This window comes from Pseudophryne corroboree, chromosome 9, assembly GCF_028390025.1.
Source record: "Pseudophryne corroboree isolate aPseCor3 chromosome 9, aPseCor3.hap2, whole genome shotgun sequence".
Classification (NCBI taxonomy): domain Eukaryota; kingdom Metazoa; phylum Chordata; class Amphibia; order Anura; family Myobatrachidae; genus Pseudophryne; species Pseudophryne corroboree.
The window spans coordinates 97,931,944-97,952,533 of NC_086452.1; the positions used below are offsets into that span (position 1 = coordinate 97,931,944).

The 20,590-nt window shown below is 45.5% G+C and overlaps 2 non-coding genes across 2 annotated transcripts; both read left to right on the forward strand.

The window, feature by feature from the left end:
- The first annotated feature begins 15,771 nt into the window (after positions 1-15,771).
- Positions 15,772-15,851, forward strand: LOC134959577 (small nucleolar RNA SNORD79). The gene has a single exon (XR_010187588.1). It is a non-coding gene; the product is annotated as a small nucleolar RNA SNORD79 (small nucleolar RNA).
- Positions 15,852-16,764: 913 nt separating this feature from the next.
- Positions 16,765-16,850, forward strand: LOC134959594 (small nucleolar RNA snR60/Z15/Z230/Z193/J17). The gene has a single exon (XR_010187602.1). It is a non-coding gene; the product is annotated as a small nucleolar RNA snR60/Z15/Z230/Z193/J17 (small nucleolar RNA).
- The last annotated feature ends 3,740 nt before the right edge of the window (positions 16,851-20,590 follow it).

The following is a 20,590-nucleotide window of genomic DNA, read 5'->3' on the forward strand; positions in this document are numbered from 1 at the left end:
CCCAGTATTTAAACAACCAGGACTGGCTCAAAGAGCCCGAGGCTGGTTATACTTAGGAGGGGGGACCTCACGCATTTTTTGTAACCCATTCAGACCCTTCTCCATTAAGTTAATGGAAACCCTGGACAACAAAATTGGATTCATGTCCTCCTCCCACTCTCTTCCCTTCCCAAACACTAATTTATATATTTTTTTCTATAAAAATGTACAATATATCACAAAAATGATGAGCAGGCAGGCAGCGGGCATTAGCGGCATCGGACTGAGATGCAAATTACAGACACATAGATTCCTGCGCTAATTAACTCTACAGAATGATATGGCTCAGAGTTTGCTTGACTCAATAAAAACAAAACAAAAAGGATAATTAAATATACTTTATATGATTCTTTTTTATTTTTATCACACATACATACATGTATGTTTAAAAATTAATTTAAGAATAAATTGATTAGACCGGTCTAAATAAAACATAAATCAAAAAAGCAAAAATCAGAACATAGTAATAAGCTAATAATAAGCTAAAGGAGGTGGATCATAAGTAAACTCCTGTGCACAGAAAAATCAATAAAAATACTAAAAATAAGTCCTTTGTATAGGATCGTGCAAATAGTTTGACCAGCTATAAATTGCAACAGTGTCTCGTTATGTTTTGTAGTGTTAGACACTCTTCATCAAATTGCCACTCAGCCAAAAAGTGCAACAGGTAAGTGTGACAAACGCTCCACAACGGAACTTTACATATGGTTCGCACCTGAAGCTGACATGCGGAACAGGAAAATAATGTGAGACGGTCTCGGGCTGCGGGAAGGCGCTTCGCTGGCGCCTGGTATGTTATTGTTAATTACCCCGACTTCCAGGCTCTGTGAGTCCGCGTCTTCGGGTGCCGTATGCAGACACCTGCGTCCCGTTAATAGGCACACCTTCACCGTTGATTCTCCTGATAATGCCTCTGGAGCCCGGCTTCCAGGCTCTGTGAGTCTCCGGGTGCCGTATGCAGACACCTGCGTTTTAGTGTTACTCACACGTTCACCATCAATTCTCCAGATAATGTCACTGGAAAAGATATGCTGTAAAAGTGCAATATAGCTGGTGCACAAAGGTCCAAATAGGCTGCTCCTCTGACGCGTTTCGCTCCTCTTATGGGGGCTTCCTCATAGAATAAACTCTCAATACTCCAGGACCCTTATAAAGGGGAGATCCTAGCTCCTATTGGTGTTTCAATTATTGAATGAAAAACACCTGGTGTATCGTTTACCTGATTCCACCTCCTGATCCAACCTCCTTATAAACATCACTTAACCTAGAACCAACACTAATATGTTTATAAAAATAGTATGCTATAGATATAGACAAATATAAATATCAATAGATTATACTATATGAATTCATAAATAATTTTCAGACACTAATGCACATTAAATCCAATATAATATAATATAATATACACAGGCCCGCTTGTCCTTCCAATATCTTTTGTGTATGGTATATATTCTAACCATTCTTTAATCAATAATTCAAAATAAAAATAACAAATTAAACAGATTAATTTATAAGTACATAAAAAATAAAATCATAATAAAAATAAAAAATAAATAAAATATAAATTAACAATCCCACATGTGAATTGAACCGAGTACCCTATCTCTCATAGTCCGATACTCTACCATTACTCTATCCTCAGTTTCCATGTGTATGTCTAATTCCAATGGTATAGATAATTCAAAACTCCATATTATTCATAGGAGTAAATTTGAGCACAAAGCATGTGATTCCCATATAGATGGATATTTATCAAATTAGATCTCATATACTAAATATTTTTAAGAAGTAAAATAGAATAATATGATGCATTAAATTTATTACTATAATGTCCAATATTATTAGTCTAGAAAAAAACAATATTGGACTCCAATTAACAATCCTTGTATTGAACTTATGATCATATCTATCCCAAACGGTTAATCTACCACTACCCTACCTGACCCTTCTATATCCCAAATTGTTAATATTTTACATATGGATATTATATATGCGATATGTTCAACTTCCCCCGTATAAATCTAACATTTGACATGATCAAAACTGTTTAGTTATTAATTATTTTAAATCCATTTGAATCAATTAAAATTCTTTAAGCAAATGATTCGAACTCAATACTTTCGTTGAGTCCTTGTGGCGATATGGTTCTCAACTGAAAGATCCACAGTGATTCCTTTCTGCAAAGTTTCCGAAAACGGTCTCCCCCTCTAATAGTTCCCTTCACATGATGGACTCCTACAACCCTGAGACCTGTTGGATTTGATTGATGTACCAGACCAAAATGACGGGAGACACTGTGCTTGTTGAAACCCTTCATAATATTAAGACGATGTTCCCTAAACCTCGTTTTTAAAGAACGAGTGGTCCTACCTACGTACTGCAGGCCGCATGGGCACTGCAGTACGTAAATGCAATAAGTGGTGTCGCAGTTAATAAATTCCTGTATACTAAATCTCTCTTTTGTGATAAATGATTCTATCTCACTCGATTTATTAACTATGTGACTGCATGTCAAACATTTGCCTTTTCCACACCTGAAGCAACCCACAATCGGTTTCCCCAGCCATGATAAAGAGGTGGAATGGTTGGGTTCCCTAGAGAACTTTCTTAACATACTAGGTGCTAATATATTCTTCAAATTACGATTCTTTTTGAATATAATTTGTGGGTCAGGTAAGATAGCTGTTTGTAGCAAGTTGTCCTGTAATAAAATTTTGAAGTTTTCCTTCACAACTCTTTTTATTTCTATAGATTGACTGTTATATTTAGTAATGAACTTCATCTTAACTGGAGTCTCTCTGTTGTTTTCCCCATGTGGTGAAGCACTTTTTTTCTTAGTTAATAGTGTACTCCTGTCGCTCTTTGATATTTTATCACTAGCTGCCATTACCATATCTTTCGGATAACCTCTCATGATAAACTCATGTGTCATTCCATTAGCCTGCTCTGTGTAATCTTCAATATTGGAGCAGTTCCTGCGTAACCTACCGAATTGACTAAAGGGGACATTACGTAACCACGGTTTATAATGATTACTGGAATAATGCAGGAAGTTACTAGTATCAACCTCTTTTTTATAATTCTTTGTGATTATAATATCTTCACTAGAAGAAATAGTGAGATCCAAATAATTAATCGTGGTTTTATTATACGTGTGTGTAAACTTCAAATTAAAATCATTAGTGTTCAAATAAGTGACAAAATCAAGTGCAGAATCCAACTCCCCATCCCAAACAAAGAAAAGGTCATCTATGTAACGGCCATAGAATATCAGGTTCGCGCCGAAGGGTCCATTCCAAATAAATTGGTCTTCAAACGTTCCCATATATAAATTCGCAAAGCTCGGCGCGAACCTGGTACCCATGGCCGTCCCTAATACTTGTAAAAAGAAGTCCCCCTCAAAAACAAAATAATTGTGCAAATTAGTGGCGGAGGGCTGGGTCAGTTGATGGTAGGCGAGTTTATAAGCCCTTGGCGGTGGCAGCGGGCATCGGCTCAGAGGCAGTAGCGAGCATTGGCTAGCGGTCATCGGCAGGATTTGGCGGACATTATGGCTGTAGTACCTCACCAGCCACTGACCTCACCGCACGCCACTGCAACAGAGGACACCACCACTGTGACTGATCACTAGACTGATGCTGCATAATACACTACCCCTGGTCTGATGCAAGACAACACAACAAAACTGCAAGGGACTTATACAGCAGCCAGCAGCACTGGGGACATATAGCAGCAGAGGACACCAACACTGTGACTGGCTGAACTGATGCAGCATAAGACACTGACTACACTGGACTGAGCAGCAAAAGACAGCACTAGAATCGCCACCCCACTTTCCCGCCCCCACACAGACACTGAGGACGGAGACACGTCCTCTCACTACACTCTCCGAGACTGGAGTGAAAATTGCCGCGACGTGCGGCTCCTTATATGGAAACCAAATCCCGCGAGAATCCGACAGCGGGATGATGACGTTTTGCCTCGTTCTGGTTTCCGAGTCAGGCGGGAAAACCCGAGCCGGACTCAGAACCGGATTCGAATGGTAAAGTCCAGTAGGGTTCGGTTCTCAGAGAACCGAACCCACTCATCCCCAGTATATATAGCTAGTGTTCCCTATAGTAGGACAATCACTGAAGCTGGTATATATAGCAAGTGTTCCCTGTAGTAGGACAATCACTGTAGCTGGTATATATAGCAAGTGTTCCCTGTAGTAGGACAATCACTAAAGCTGGTATATATAGCAAGTGTTCCCTGTAGTAGAACAATCACTGAAGCTGGTATATGTAGCAAGTGTTCCCTGTAGTAGGACAATCACTTATACACATTATGCCACCGAATAGTACTCTTTATACACATTACGGTATCCAGTCTATAGAGCTACAATAAAAAGGTCTACAGTCAATAGGTCGACAACTAATGGCCGACATGCATTAGGTCGATAAGGTCAAAGGTCGACAGGGTCAAAAGGTCAACATGGTCAAAAGGTCAAAAATCAACAGGTCGACAAATTTTTTTGCTTTTTTTTTTTTTTACATTTTGACAACTTTTGCTGCATTTACGATCCATGTCACAAACTATTACCTTTAGTAACCTTGTGGCCAGCGAAGCGGGGTTAGCCACTGAGCCCGAAGCGTGGCCAGTGAAGCGAGCCCACGAGTGGATGCATTTAATCAAACTGACTATCCATGTCACAAACCATCCTTATTAACCTTGTGGCAAGCGATGTGGAGCGAGCCACCATGCCCGAAGCGTGACAAGCGTAGCGAGTCTGCGAGGAGACACATTTCAACAAATTAGGGTATAAAATGTTTATAAACACAAAACAACAGGCAAATTTTTTTCGTGTCAACATTTTGATCCCGTCGACTTTTTTGACCCTGACGACCATTTGACTGTCGACCTAATGACTGTCTATCTTTTTAATGTCTATCTTCTGTATCAGAACCACACATTACTCCTCTGCGTCTGCTCAGCTCTACTGCGCATGTGCAACTACAAAGTCCAGACTTTGGACTTGTGTATTATATTATCCGTACACTTTTGTCATTTACTGTGAGCGCATAAAAGCACCCCCTTCTGTTTCTCCGGCCAACCTCCCCTTCTGTCTCTCCAGCCCTGCTTTGCCTCTCTCGTCTTCAACCCCAGCCAGCCCCCCACTTACACACCACTTACCTTCTTCTGTCTGATCCATCCTCATGTGCCACAGCTCCTCTCTCTTTCAGCAGTGCAGTGCACCAGGGTGCAATAAAAAAAAAAAAAGCATGGTAACGACAGAAGCCAGTGGCGGCGGGGCGCCTTCTCTGCCCGAGCGTCCAGGTCTGGGACTACAGTCCCAGCAGTCCAGCCCTGACAGCAGCCCTGGTTTCGGACTCGTGATGAGGTTTTATTTGCTAAGAGACAAAGGGCGACTCTGTGTTTTCCTTTTCCAGAGTCTCTTAATAAGCAGTTAACGGAAACATGGCAAAATCCAGATAAACGCATTTCTGTGCCAAAGCGATTTCTGTCTAACTATCCTTTCCCACAGTCTATGACAAATGGGAAAATTTGCCACCAGTTGATTCTTCAGTTTCAATACTTTCAAAGAAGTTAACCATTCCAGTCCCAGCTGCAATGAGGCTTAAAGACCTGTCGGAGCGTAAGTTAGAGGCCATGCTAAAGTCCATGTATACAGCAGCAAGGGTGTTGCTTAGACCTGCTTTAGCTGGCGTTTGGTTAACAAGGCTGTAGTAGCATGGGCGAAACAGCTCAGGTTAGGCCTACAACAAGGTCTTTCCTCAGACCAGCTTATACTTCTAACCGATCACATTTGTGAATCTGCAGAGTATTTGGCCTTGGCATCTATGGATGTCAGACAAGTCAGTTCTCGGATTTCAGCCTCTCTTCGTCGGGTGCTTTGGTTGTGGTCTTGGCAGGTGGAGTCGAAACAAGGAATAGTGGCTTTGCCTTATACTGGCGATATGTAATTTGGTCCTGAATTGGACAAATGGATTTCTCAGGCTATTGGGGAAAAATCTGTGTTCCTACCGTTGCCCACACCAGTTCCTAAAAGGAAGTACGCTGGACCAGCGTTCAGATCGTTTAGACCTCAGTCCGTTCAAGGCCGTGCTCGAGGTACAACCATACAGAGTAGACATGGTAGGGGACGTGGTTTTCAACAAGCCACTAACCATCATCAAGAAACAAAGCCAGCTGACAAACCAGTGGCATGATGGGCTACCAGCCCATCTCGGATCTTCAATTGTGGTAGCACGCCTTCAAACACTTCACTTGGCGTGGTTTCAGACATCCACAGACGGGTGTATCCGCAATTTAGTGTGCAAGGGTTACAAAACAGAGTTTGATTGTCTACCACCAATGCAGTTTTTCACGACAGGTCTGCCTGTGTCAGGAGACAAAAAGGTAGTTCTGCAGACCGCTATACAGTCTCTCGTAGATTCAGCAGTTTTGATTCAGGTTCTAGTACACCAACAAGGTCAAGGTTTTTAGTCCAATCTTTTTGTAGTACCAAAGCCGAACGGCTCGGTCAGACCGATATTGAACCTAAAGGGGCTCAATCAGTACGTCACTTACTACAGATTCAAGTTGGAATCGCCGCGGTCAGTGACTTCAGGTTTAGAACCACAGGAATTCATAATTTTGCTGGGTCTCAAGGATGCGTACTTACACATTGCAATTTGGAGACCGCATCAGGCGTACTTAAGGTTTGCAGTACAACAAAACCATTATCAATTTCAGGCACTACTGTTTGGCCTCTCATCAGCACCTCAGGTATTCACAAAAGTGATTGCTCATCTCAGATCCCTGGGAGTGATAATGGTTTCGTACTTAGACAACCTACTCATCAAGGCTTTGTCTCAACAAATACTCCTTCACAATGCGTTACTAACGTACAGGGTTCTAGTTCAGCAAGGTTGAATTGTCGACTTAAAAAAAATCAAGCCTTGTCCCATCTCAACGAATTCAGTTTCTGGGAATGATTCTGGATACGGTAGATCAATGAATTTACCTTCCAGAGGTGGAAGCACAAAGTTTTTGTCATCTGGTACTGTTAGTGCTCAAACCACAGACAGTCTCGGTGCACTTATGCTTTCGACTGTTAGGCAAGATGGTGGCGTCTTTTGAAGCATTCCAGTTCGGAAGATTTCACTCACATCCTTTTCAGCTAGATCATCTCACACAGTGGTTAGGGTCTCATCTACAGATTCATTACAGATTTGTCTCCAAGGGCCAGAGTTTTGCTGCTCTGGTGGCTCCAAATAAGAAATCTCACAGCGGGAAAAAGGTTCGGAGTCTGAAATTGGATAACGACGGATGCAAGTTTCAGAGTTTGGGGAGCAGTGGTCCTGCATATTCAGTTTCAGGGTCTATGGTCAGACCGAGAAAGATTAATAAATGACCTGCATACGCAGCAGGACATCAGGGTATCTTTTTTTTACAAAAAATACCCCGATGATGCTACAGAGCTTGCTCACAAGCTCTGTCCCTGCATGCAATAATTGATTACATCCCCGAGATGTAATTAATTATCGCAGTGCGATTTTATCACATGACATTCACATCCAGGGATGCGGATGGTGATAAATGGATGGTTGCTGACTTTGAATTCAAAAGCAGTAAAAACATTGAGGTTATACTGGGGGTAATTCTAAGTTGATCGCAGCAGGAAATTTTTTAGCAGTTGGGCAAAACCATGTGCACTGCAGGTGTGGCAGATATAACATTTGCAGAGAGAGTTTGATTTGGGTGGGTTATTTTATTTCTGTGCAGGGTAGATACTGGCTGCTTTATTTTTACACTGCAAATTAGATTGCAGATTGAACACACCACACCCAAATCTAACTCTCTCTGCACATGTTATATCTGCCTCCCCTGCAGTGCACATGGTTTTGCCCAATTGCTAACAGAATTCCTGCTGCGATCAACTTGGAATTACCCCCACTGTGCGGAGATCTGTGCATGCACTGAGCTACAGACACTACTTGGGTATCTCTAGCTGTAGTCTGCCAGCCATTGGACTGGCACTCGAAAGTGTTATTCGATGGTTGGCAACCATAGCAAACCTGCTATTCAATGGGAAAAGTAATTGCATTGAACCGGGATAAGTGGTGATTAGTACACACCAGTTTCCCATATCATCCCTATTTGAGTCTATGAAGGGTAAATGTGCATGTTTACTATTGGGAAACAATTACTGCATACTGTCTAATCTAGGGTCTTTTACAGATAATCTGCTTGCTCGGCACGCCCTCTAAAATGTAAGTTTGAAATGTTATTAATTTTTCTCTAGCATCCATAAGGTATATTGGGGGTCATTCCGAGTTGATCGCTCGCTCGCCTATGGGGGAGTGTATTTTCGCTTTGCAGGTGTGCGAACGCCTTTGCAGCCGAGCGGTACAAAAACAGTTTGTGTAGTTTCTGAGTAGCTCAGCCGCTGCGATCACTCCAGTCTTTTTGGTCCCGGAATTGACGTCAAACACCCGCCCTGCAAACGCTTGAACACGCCTGCGTTTTCCCCAGAGGCTTATCTTAGGGGGGTCGAGTAGGGCACGTGACCTGGGCGCCTTTTGCCTTGGCAGCACAGGGGGCGCCCGGTCTGGGTCAGACCCCACCGAGAGATAAGTTGAGTGATCTCTCTCTGTGTAATGAGGAGGCGGCGGCGGCGACAGACGGGACAGTGTGTGACAGGGGCACAGTGAGCGCCGGGATATAACAGCGGAGGATAGCCTGTTACTACAGCTGCTGCCGGGGCATGTGAGTGCGGGTGCTGCTGGTGTGGACACCGGCTGCGGGCGTTGAGGCGGTGCAGTGGGACGCGGGCTGGTAACTGTGATGTCAGCAAAACTTTCCTGGCAGCGAGTGGCCGCTGCACCCCCGGCGCTCTCCCCCGCTCTGCCCTTGTCAACTTTCCTCGCTCCCCGGCAGCGTAGCGCCGCTCCTCTCTGCACACACCTGGCTGATGAGCGGAATTCACCCACATCCCCACAGGGAGTGATGGCCGTGGGGGCGCAGCCCCAGGAGGACAATGGCCAGGTGCCTTCCCTGTCCCTGGCCTCGATATCTGGTGAAGTGAGCGGCATGGAGTTCGTGGCCCTCGCTGCGGTGCAGATGGAGAGCTACAGCCCCATGCGCCTGGGATTGCTGGGCACCCCATTCCTGGGGACACCGCGGAGCTCCACATCACACAAGAGATCCCGGCGGCTCCAGATCTACAGTATCTGTACATCGTGCTGGATAGACCCCGGGACTGAACCTTCATATTCCACGTCTTCATGTGAGTACCCCATGCTGCTGCTGCTGGCATTCTAGTGTGTGTACCAACGGGGTTGTCAGCTTGGCACCCTCACCCAGCGCTCTCAGTAATGACCTTGCCCTGATGGTGAATTCACTTTCTATAGAATAACCATTATGGAATACCATTTATTATGCAGGCAGAAACAATATTGCATGTCTGTGCGCTCTATTCTCATAGTTACACAGCTAGGTCACTGATATCTGCAGGAATGGAGGGGGTAGGTGATAGTGTGCTGAGAGACGATGCAGGGGGAGGTGATAGTGTGCTGAGAGACGATGCAGGGGGAGGTGATAGTGTGCTGAGAGACGATGCAGGGGGAGGTGATAGTCTGCTGAGAGACGACGCAGGGGGAGGTGGTGTGCTGAGAGACGACGCAGTGGGAGGTGATAGTGTGCTGAGAGACGACGCGGGGGAGGTGATAGTGTGCTGAGAGACGACGCAGGGGGTAGGTGATAGTCATGTTGGCATGCCCCATTTTCAGTGGCCATACCCCTTCTGGTATGTGACCACGTCCATTTTTTTTGCTTTTCTGTTTTTTGGTGTGTTCTTTTTTTGGGGGGGGAGGGGGGGGGCGCCACTCTTCATCTTGCTCTGGGCTCCGAAAACCCTAGTTACGCCTCTAGTTTTCCAAAACACTCCCAGAAAACGGTCAGTTGACACCCATAAACGCCCTCTTTCTGTCAATCACCTTGCGATCGACTGTGCGAATGGATTCTTCGTTAAATCCATCGCCCAGCACCAATCTTCTTTGTACCCGTACGATGTGCCTGCACATTGCGGTGCATACATATGCGCAGTTTTGCAGAGTTTTAACCTGATCGTAGCGCTGCAAAAAGTTGCTAGCGAGCGATCAACTCGGAATGACCCCCCATTGGGGGAATCTAGGACGATGGTGTATAGACGGGGTCCAAAGGAGCCGATGCACTTTAAATTTCATCAACTGGGTGTGCTGGCTCCTCCCCTCTATGCCCCCTCCTACAGGCAGTATAGAAAAAAGTACTAAGCAAAAAAGCCTGACCACCAGGTAAGTGCGCAAAAACAAGGAGCAGCCTATATCCACAACACAATAGGGGCGTTCCCTTCACCCCCCAAGAAATGTCTCAAAGAAAAAGGTAAGTGAGTTGGACAATGGCGCCCTTCTAAATCCACATACAAGTAATTAGAGTCTCAATCAATATGAAAGAATTAATTAGCAGTATACGTTCCTGTGGGCAGCTTGCATCATCAGCATGTAATAGATCAGTCTCCCCGTATTCCACACAGTATTCCTCCTTTTGTTCCGTCTCCTCTCCGAATGCCCATAAAACAGAGGGAATGGGCGGACAATAGTGTAACACCGTTTTTTTATTTTTGACGAACAGAACAAATAACTTCAATCCAATAATATGATAAAAGTGTGTCAACTTTTATGAGTTGATTGAGACTCTAATTACTTGTATGTGGATTTAGAAGGGCGCCATTGTCCGACTCACTTACCTTTTTCTTTGAGTATAGAAAAAAGTGCCCTCAGGTGAAGATGAGTTTTCTTCAGTTTCTTTTAAATCTTTGTTATTTTCGGTATGCTGTGTGGGCAACAGTATACCTGCACCGTGGAAGTTGGGGGGCTTGCTTGTACAGTGTCTGTGTGTTGGGTGTGAATCTGTCTCCTGTGAATATGGTGAGCACCATTTATGCACATGCAGATTCCCCCCCCCCCCTTTCTCATGAACAATGTAGCAAGTCGCCACAGGCTTGTGAGTAGGCTCGGGGGGGGGGGGGGGGGAGTGCAGCAGCCATCCTGGTTAAACTCCCTGGATGGCAGACATGTTCTCTCAGCCCTCTGCGAATAGTCAAAAGACACAGCGACTGCAGCAGGCTGTAGCAGACCTGACTGCAAGGGGCAGAGGACAGACCCTTCTCCCTAGCTCAGGGCCACCTGTAAAGCAGTCGTTTTTCTCCTCGCAGAAGAAAGGTTAGCATCACTTTCTCTGATTCTAAGGAATTAGATGATACGTTTAAAGTTGACCTGGAAAAATCCTGATAAAATTTTCCAGGTGGCCAGACGCTTCTTAACACTTTCCCATTTTCTCCTGAAGGCAGGAAACACTGGGAAGATTCCCCAGCTGTTGACATCTCTGTCTCATGCCTGTCTAAAGAGGTGGTGTTACCTGTCCCTGGCTCTTTGGCTTTGAAGGACCCTGGGGATACAAAAAACTACACTGAAATCTATTGCACAGCAGCTGGTATATCACAAAGATCTGTGATAGCGGGTTACTGGTTGACACATGTCATTCACACCTGGACGGGCCAGTTTAAGAGGACCTCATGGGGGATATGTCTCTGAGTATTGTTTCTCTGATCAAACACATTCAGGATACTGCACGTGTCCTGCGCGATAGGAGAGATAGGAGCTATTAATGTGAGTACTACTGCCATGGCTGCGTCAGCTTTATGGCTGCGCCAGTGGATAGCGGATGCAGATTCCAAGCATAGTGTGGTGTCTCTCCCTTTCTCAGTGGAGTCGCTATTCGGGGTTGAGTTGGTTTCGTGGATTTCCAAAGCTACTGCGGGGAATTCCACGTTTCTCCCCTCTGGGGCCCCACCGGCTAGGAGTTCCTACCCGGGGCTATCTACTTGGTCCTTTCGGACCGCTATGTCTCAATCTTGAACCAGAGGCGCCTCAAATGCTGCACGAGGCACCAGAGGTAAGGCAAAAAAGCCAGCAGCTGCAGGTTCCCAGGACCAAAGTGCCAGTTCAGCTTCCACCAAGGCCTCAGCATGATGGTGCCCGCCCACCCCGACTGGATCTCATGGTGGGTGCTCGGCTGCGTCATTTCTTCCGCTTCTGGGAAAGTTCCAGCCAGGATACCTGGGTACAGTACCTCATTTCTCAGGGCTACAAGCTGGGGTTCGTCGGTGCTCCTCCCCAACGATTTTTTAAATCAAGCTTAAGGAGGATACGCGTGTTACGCTGCAACAGGACATCCTAACATTGGTCCAGTCCAGAGTCATTTGTTCCAGTGCTGCTGCAACAACAGGGAAAGGGTTATTACTCCAACCTGTTAGTGGCACCAAAACCGGATGGTTCGGTAAGACCCATTTTGAATCTGAAATCCTTGAACCCTTACTAGAGGTTTTCCGGTTCAAGTGATTGCGGGTCTGGAAGAGCAAGACTTCATGGTCTCCATGGATATCTAGGACTCCTATCTCCTTATCCAATTTTGGCCACCTCATCAGGCTTACCTGAGGTTTGCCCTGCTGACCGATCACTACCAGTTCCAGGCGCTACCTTTCGGCCTGTCCACAGCTCCGAGGGTGTTCACGAAGGTGATGGCGGAGCTGATGTTCCAACTCCGGGTCCAGGGGGTCAATATTGTCCCTTACCTGGACGATCTCCTGATAAAAGCAAGATCCAGGGAGCTTCTAGTGCTCCATATAGGCTGCACTATCCAACTTCTGTCACACCATGGGTGGATCCTCAATTTACAGAAGTCTCATCTGGAGCCAACTCAGCAGCTCCTGTTCCTGGGAATGTTGCTGGATACTGTGGCCCAGAAAGTGTTCCTCCCAGAAAACAAAGCGAGAACACTTCAGGAGATGGTCCGCACGGTTATCCGGCCTATTCAAATATCCATCCATCTTTGCATAAGATTTTGGGGAAGATGGTTGCCTCGTACGAGGCGATCCAGTAATACGGCTGTCTCCTCAGGCCAGGATTTACCCCCTGTGGTGGCAGCGGTCCTCCAATCTACTGGAAGGCCGACGTTTCAGGATTCAGGATTGGATCCTCACGGTGGATGCGTGTCTGAGAGGATGGGGAGTTATCACTGTGGGGGCCCGGTTCCAGGGCAGGTGGTTGGCCCACGAAGCCCTCCTTCTGATCAACATTCTGGAACTTCAGGCAATCTACAATGCTCTGATTCAGGCCTCTCCTCTGCTCAGGGATCACGTGATCCAAGCACAGTCGGACAACTCCACAGCAGTAGTGCACATCAATCGACAAGGAGGAACAAAAAGCAGGGCCTGCATTTGAGAGGTGTCAAAGATACTCCTCTGGGCAGAAAGAAATGCAAGAGCACGGTCCGCAATCTTCATTCCGGGAGTACACAACTGGGAAGCGGACTTCCTGAGTCGTCACGATCTCCACCCGGGAGAGTGGGGGCTTCACCATCAGGTGTTTTAGCAGATCATCGACCAGTGGGGATGCCCACAAATAGATATGACTTCTCGACTCAGCAAGAAGCTTCGTTGGTATTGCTCACGAACCAGGGACCCTCAGGCTAGGGCAGTGGATGCACTGACATCGCCTTGGCCTTACCGGCTTGTCTACCTGTTTCCTCTGATTCTATTGCTCCCAAGGGTGCTCAAGCAAATCAGGAATCAAGGAGTCCAGGCAATTCTGATTGCCCGGATTGGCTTCAGAGGGCATGGTACGGGGATCTTCTGGACCTGTCCGTCGAAGACCCTTGGCCTCTGCCACTGAGAAGAGATCTTTAATAAGGTCCGTTCGTCTACCCAGACTTACAGCTGCTTCATTTGACGGCATGAAGGTTGAGCGGAACATCCTAGCTCACAAGGGCTTTTCCAAAAAGGAAATTGCTACCATGGTTCAGGCCAGGAAACCGGTGAAGTCAAAACACTATCATATCTGGAGAAGATATGTCTCTTGGTGCGAGGAATGCATGTATCCGCCTGCGGAGTTCCACATGGGACGTTTCCTATGTTTCCGGCAGGCTGGTGTGGATAAGGGCTTACGTCTGGGTTCCATTAAGGTCCAGATTTCAGCTCTCAATTTTCTTCCGGAAGAACTTGGTAGTACTGCCAGAAGTTGAGACCTTCTTGAAAGGAGTGTTTCACATTCAACCTTCTTTTGTGCCGCCCACAGCACCCTGGGATTTGAATGTAGTGTTGGAATTTCTACAGTCCTCCTGGTTTGAACCTCTTGACGGTAGAAGACAAATACCTCACATGGAAGACGGTGATGTTATTGGTCCTGGCTTCTGCTAGACGTGTCTCAGAATTGGGGGCCTTATCGTGTAAAAGTCCTTAATTGTTTTTTTAGGGGGACAGAGCGGAGCTCAGGACTAGGCAGCAGTTCCTGCAGAAGGTCGTATCTGTGTTCCACTTGAATCAACCTATTGTGGTTCCTTCAACTTCTGCCACTTCTGCTCCTCTGGAGGCATTGGATGCTGTGCGAGCCTTGAAGATCTATGTCAAGAGAACGGCTCGTATCAGAAAGACGGATTCTTTGTTCGTGCTTTATGATGCACAGAAAAAGGGTTGCCCTGCTTCAAAACAGTCCATTGCTCGTTGGCTTAGGCTTACTATCCAACAGGCCTATGTGTCATAAGCCTTGCCTGTTCCATAGTCTCTGAAGGCCCACTCTACAAGATCGGTGGAGTCTTCCTGGGCAGCTGCCCGTGGAGTCTCGGCCTTGCAACTTTGCCAAGCTGCTACCTTGTCGGGGAAGAACACCTTTGTGAAGTTCTGCAGGTTTGATACCCTGGCTAAAGAGGATTCCCAGTTTGGGCAGGCGGTGCTGCAGACATCTCCGCACATTCCCACCCGTTCTGGAAGCTTTAGGACGTTCCCATCGTACTAGATTCCCCCAATATCCCTTATGGATGCTAGAGAAAATAGGATTTTAATAACCTACAGGTAAATACTTTTCTCGTAGTCCAAAAGGGATATTGGGGTAATCTAGTGCAATGGGGTCCAAAGGAGCCAATGCACTTTAAATTTCTTAAACTGAGTGTGCTGGCTCCTCCCCTCTATGCGCCCTCCCACAGGCAGTTATATGTAAAATAGTGCCCGAAGGAGAAAGGACATACTTGAGAGAAGGAACATAACAATGAGTGGTGAGAATTACACACCACTAACATAAAACAACCAGCAACAGCTAGTAACAAGACAGCAACAGATGAACAGGTAACCATATAAGAGAACCTGCAGAAAAGTCAACACACTGAGGCGGGTGCCCAATATCCCTTATGGACTACGAGAAAAGGATTTACCTTTAGGTAATTAAAATCCTATTTTTAAATATAGATGTGGTATTTTTAAAACTAGAATTCTGATCTATAGGGTGCTAGGGTCCCTCAATCAGTAGGAATATCTATGCAGGCCCTTGTTTAAAGGCTAGCTTGAGCTGATCAAAATGGAGCAGCGTTAATGTTTTTTATTTTATTTATGGCATCTAGAACCATTAATGGTAGATGCATTTCCTAAGCTAGGACCAGTGATCCAGTAACGCCACTATGATGACACTTATTTGCTACTCTTGACTGTCAGGATGACGAGATAGCTTACCACCTGTATTAATGCTGAGGCGTTACTTCCTGTTAGGATGAGTAGGTTCATATCCATGTATTTTCTTCTGACGTGTCCTCTTTACCCCTTAGGTGTGAGGTCAGCTCTATTACAGGCTTATGGGTGAGTTTTTATTGTGTTAAATGTTGAACTATACATGATGATTTGTATTAATCAATGGGAATCTCTCTGAATAAGGATGAGGGAGCACTCTTACACTGACACAGTATAGTATAATCTGAATAGATGCTGTATGTGCCGAAGCTTTCCTAACTGTAATGTTGCTTTGTCATAGTGTAACAGAAGAATGAAAAAAAAAAAAAAAAAAACAGCTGCAGGATGACAGACATGAGGTTGGTGTCCCCCTTCCACAGTACACCCCAATGATCATCTGTAACTTTACTCTTACTTTAGAAGGTTAAAGTCTAACATATCTATGTGACTATAGCATGGTCTCTAGAATGTTGTATAATTCCATGGCCTCACCTGACTATGGTCTGCATTAATCCATGGCAAAGCTTGGCTAATCACAAGTGGCCCAGCATTGTACTGATGCTGTAGACTTTACCTGACTATGCAGGGGTGTAGTATGGTATGCCGGCGGTCGGGCTCCCGGCGACCAGCCGGCAAACCGACCGTGTGGCGAGCGCAAATGAGCCCCTTGCGGGCTCGCTACACTGCGGGCACGGTGGCGCGCTACGTGCGCCACGCTATTTTATTCTCCCTCCAGGGGGGTCGTGGACCCCCACGAGGGAGAATAAGTGTCGGTATGCCGGCTGTCGGGATTCCGGCGCCGGTATACTGTGCGCCGGGATCCCGACAGCCGGCATACTGAATACCACCCCAATGCAGTACTGTGTAATGAATCTACTGCAGTATAACGCCTCTTTATAAAACGCTATGGGATGGGGGTATTAAACTGGAATTATCCTGTCGGTTACATTGCTCCTTAATAAACTGCTGTTCTGTAGTGAATGCCTACACTACCATGGTGTAAGTGAGGAGCCTATATACCCTACTGCATGACACATAAGCTGTCCTATACTTTCAAATATGCCCATGTGTTGTGTAGATAGGGTATAATTTAGTCTGCAAGCTGATGCCAGCCTTTTGAAGTTTAATTTTTATACATTGTTCTTCTCAAAACACAATGATGAGCACATACAGTAGTTCAGCAGATGGACAGTGGTGATTAGAGCTTGTCTTTCGCTCCTATATGATGTGTTTTGTGCTGGAATAATCAATGACCACTTACTTGAAAGCCATATGCTAATCCTATATATTCTCTTATAGACTATGCAGTAGAAGATGCTAACATGAAGTCTATGACTTCCAGCAGTAAGCATGGCTCAGTACATGACAAATGTGAACATAAGCACTAAGCTAGACTACTGCCTAAATAAAAACACCACTTGTTGAGTCTAGAAAAGTGCAATGGTTCCAGCATTTAATGCTTACAAGTGCATAGAAGACTATTCAGCATACATTTGGGCGGTTTGCACGCATGTAAAGTGATGGGAGTTGCAGTTCAAATGTTTTTTGATCGCGCCCAAATAGATGGGGTTTAGCCACTAATAGCAGCTAATACTGGGGGTCATTCCGACCCGTTCGCACGCAGCGATTCTTCGATTGAAACTGTGTGTACAGTCCTGTATGATATAGTCAATTAAAGTCTCTCACAAGCTTGTAAGAGACTTTAATTAATTATATCATACAGGACTTTACACAGTTTCAGTCATGTGAACTTTTAAAGTCATCGCTATCTCTGAGACTTACAGCTTTCAAATTTGTTGCTATTTTTTCACTGTTGCTTTTAACATTTTTACATTGTATTCACATAATATCTCATGGCAAATGTTCAATTAATACTGTGCACAGTAGCATGTCAATGCTTTTTAGGATTTTAAGACATAAACTTATATATACAAAATAAACCAGACAGTTTTATAAATGATACAGTGGTTGCTTTAATTCATAGAGTGTCATTTATTGAGTTGTTTTTTAACCATAGAACCGTGTTTTCCCAAGCGCAGTTGAAATTTCTTTGTAAAAACTGTAAACGTCGATTTACATACAGGACTAAAAGCAACACTTTAAAAACACATTAAATACACTTTAAAATGGAGCCGCTGCGGCCGCTTGTGATCAAACCTTAGCCTACGTACTTTTTACACCGTTAGCGTACAAAGCCCCGTACCGTGTACTTACTTTGCGTACAAACGCCGCGCTGGCCGTACAAAGTACACGCAGTACGTATACACCCAAAGACACGCCGTGAGCACTCTGCAGCTACACGTGTGACTGAAATACACTTATAACCTTAGCAGGGAAAAGAGACACGACACCAGTTTGTATTTAAGATGCTGGGTTCCGACACACCAACATATAATTGCTAAAAGGGGGTTACAATAACAATACAATACAAAAATGGCTACAGTCAATGGTACATACGTTTTGGTTTCACCTGCGCTTCCCGGCCCGTTCCTCAGTCATCAAGGTAGATGACCTTCAGAGTCTGTGTGGGACCGGGCATGCAGCTGGCTTTTTATACAATAGTCCAAAACCTAACACAATGGAAACTGTAATCTCTTTGTCCATTGGACACAGGGATGGTCATTTACAGTACAGTAGAGGTCATAGGTCGGTTTGAATAGGTGGGCGATGTCTGTTCCAGGTGCACTTGCAGATGGTCTCCTCTGGGTTCCCGCCGCATACCAAGTGTACAGTAAATACAGTTAATATTTATATTCTGCTCCTGCGCATAACTATTCGCAGGAGCGTGCGATCTTCTGCAAACCAACACCGGAATATTGCCCTTAATATACCCTACAGCTGTATACCAAACACCACCTTATAACCTAGTTCTGTCCCCTCCTATCCTGTAAAGGTGAATCCATTTGTTCTGATACCATTTAAACTAGTGTAACTTGCTGGTGTGGTGCAGGGAGACTATGGGGTATATTTACTAAAATTAGTAATTTCCCGTTTGAGGTCAAAGTTCAATCACGAATGACATCGAAAGTGTAAAGTTGCAACTTTTTGAATTTAGTACGACTAATTTACTAAGCTGTCGTATTCTGCATTTTCGGATTTACCGATGTCGATGTCATTCGTTTTTTTTTGGCAGTGTTTTACGTGAGTGACTTGTAAAACACTGCCGACTTTAATACAATGAATCTCGTCCAGATCTGAGAGATCCGTGCTAGGCATCATTGTGCACCTTTTTAAAAAATTAAATCAGTGTTAAATTTTTAAAAAAAAATTGCGTGGGGTCCCCCCTCCTAAGCATAACCAGCCTCGGGCTCTTTGAGCCGGTCCTGGTTGCAAAAATATGGGGGGGAAAATGATAGGGGTTCCCCCATATTTAAACAACCAGCACCGGGCTCTGCGCCTGGTCCTGGTTCCAAAAATACTGGGGACAAAAAGCGTAGGGGTCCCCCGTATTTCTGAAACCAGCACCGGACTCCACTAGCCAGATACATAATGCCACAGCCGGGGGACACTTTTATATAGGTCACGGCGGCCCTGGCATTACATAACCAACTAGTCACCCCTGGCCGGGGTACCCTGGAGTGGGGACCCCTTCAATCAAGGGGTCCCCCCCCTCCAGCCACCCAAGGACCAGGGGTGAAGCCCGAGGCTGTCCCCCCCATCCAAGGGCTGCGGATGGGAAGCTGATAGCCGTTTTGTAAAAAAACGAATATTGTTTTTAGTAGCAGTACTACAAGTCCCAGCAAGCCTCCCACGCAAGCTGGTACTTGGAGAACCACAAGTACCAGCATGCGGTGGAAAACCGGGCCCGCTGGTACCTGTAGTACTACTACTAAAAAAATACCCCAATAAAAACATAAGACACACACCTTGAAAGTAAAACTTTAATGCATACATCCACACCTCCATATACACATACTTACCTATGTTCACATGAGGGTCGGTCCTCTTCTCCATGTAGAATCCATGGTGAACCTGTTGAAAAAATTATACTCACAAAATCCAGTGTAGAAGGCTCCTCTTGTAATCCATTTGTAATCCAGGTACTTGGCAAAAAAACAAAACGGACACCCGACCTCGCACTGAAAGGGGCCCCATGTTTTCACATGGGACCCCTTTCCCCGAATGCCAGAAACCCCCTCTGACTAATGTCTAAGAGGGTTCCATCAGCCAATCAGGGAGCGCCTGTACTGTATGTCAGGCAGCACCCGGCAGTGTTACAATGTAGCGCCTATGCGCTCCATTGTAACCAATGGTGGGAACTTTGTGGTCAGCGGTTGACCGAAAGTAACCTCACCGCTGACCGCAAAGTTCCCACCATTGGTTACAATGGAGCGCATAGGCGCTACATTGTAACACTGCCGTGTGCTGCCTGTCATACACTACAGGAGCACACAGCCAATCAGGAGGGTGCCACAACGTGGCGCTCCCTGATTGGCTGATGGAACCCTCTTAGACATAAGTCAGAGGGGGTTTCTGGCATTCGGGGAAAGGGGTCCCATGTGAAAACATGGGGCCCCTTTCAGTGCGAGGTCGGGTGTCCGTTTTATTTTTTTGCCAAGTACCTGGATAACAGATGGATTACAAGAGGAGCCTTCTACACTGGATTTTGTGAGTATAATTTTTTCAACAGGTACACCATGGATTCTACATGGAGAAGAGGACCGACCCTCGTGTGAACATAGGAGGTCATTCCGAGTTGTTCGCTCGCAAGGCGATTTTAGCAGAGTTGCTCACGCTAAGCCGCCGCCTACTGGGAGTGAATCTTAGCATCTTAAATTTGCGAACGATGTATTCGCAATATTGCGATTACACACCTCGTAGCAGTTTCTGAGTAGCTTCAGACTTACTCGGCATCTGCGATCAGTTCAGTGCTTGTCGTTCCTGGTTTGACGTCACAAACACTCCCAGCGTTCGCCCAGACACTCCTCCGTTTCTCCAGCCACTCCTGCGTTTTTTTCGGAAACGGTAGCGTTT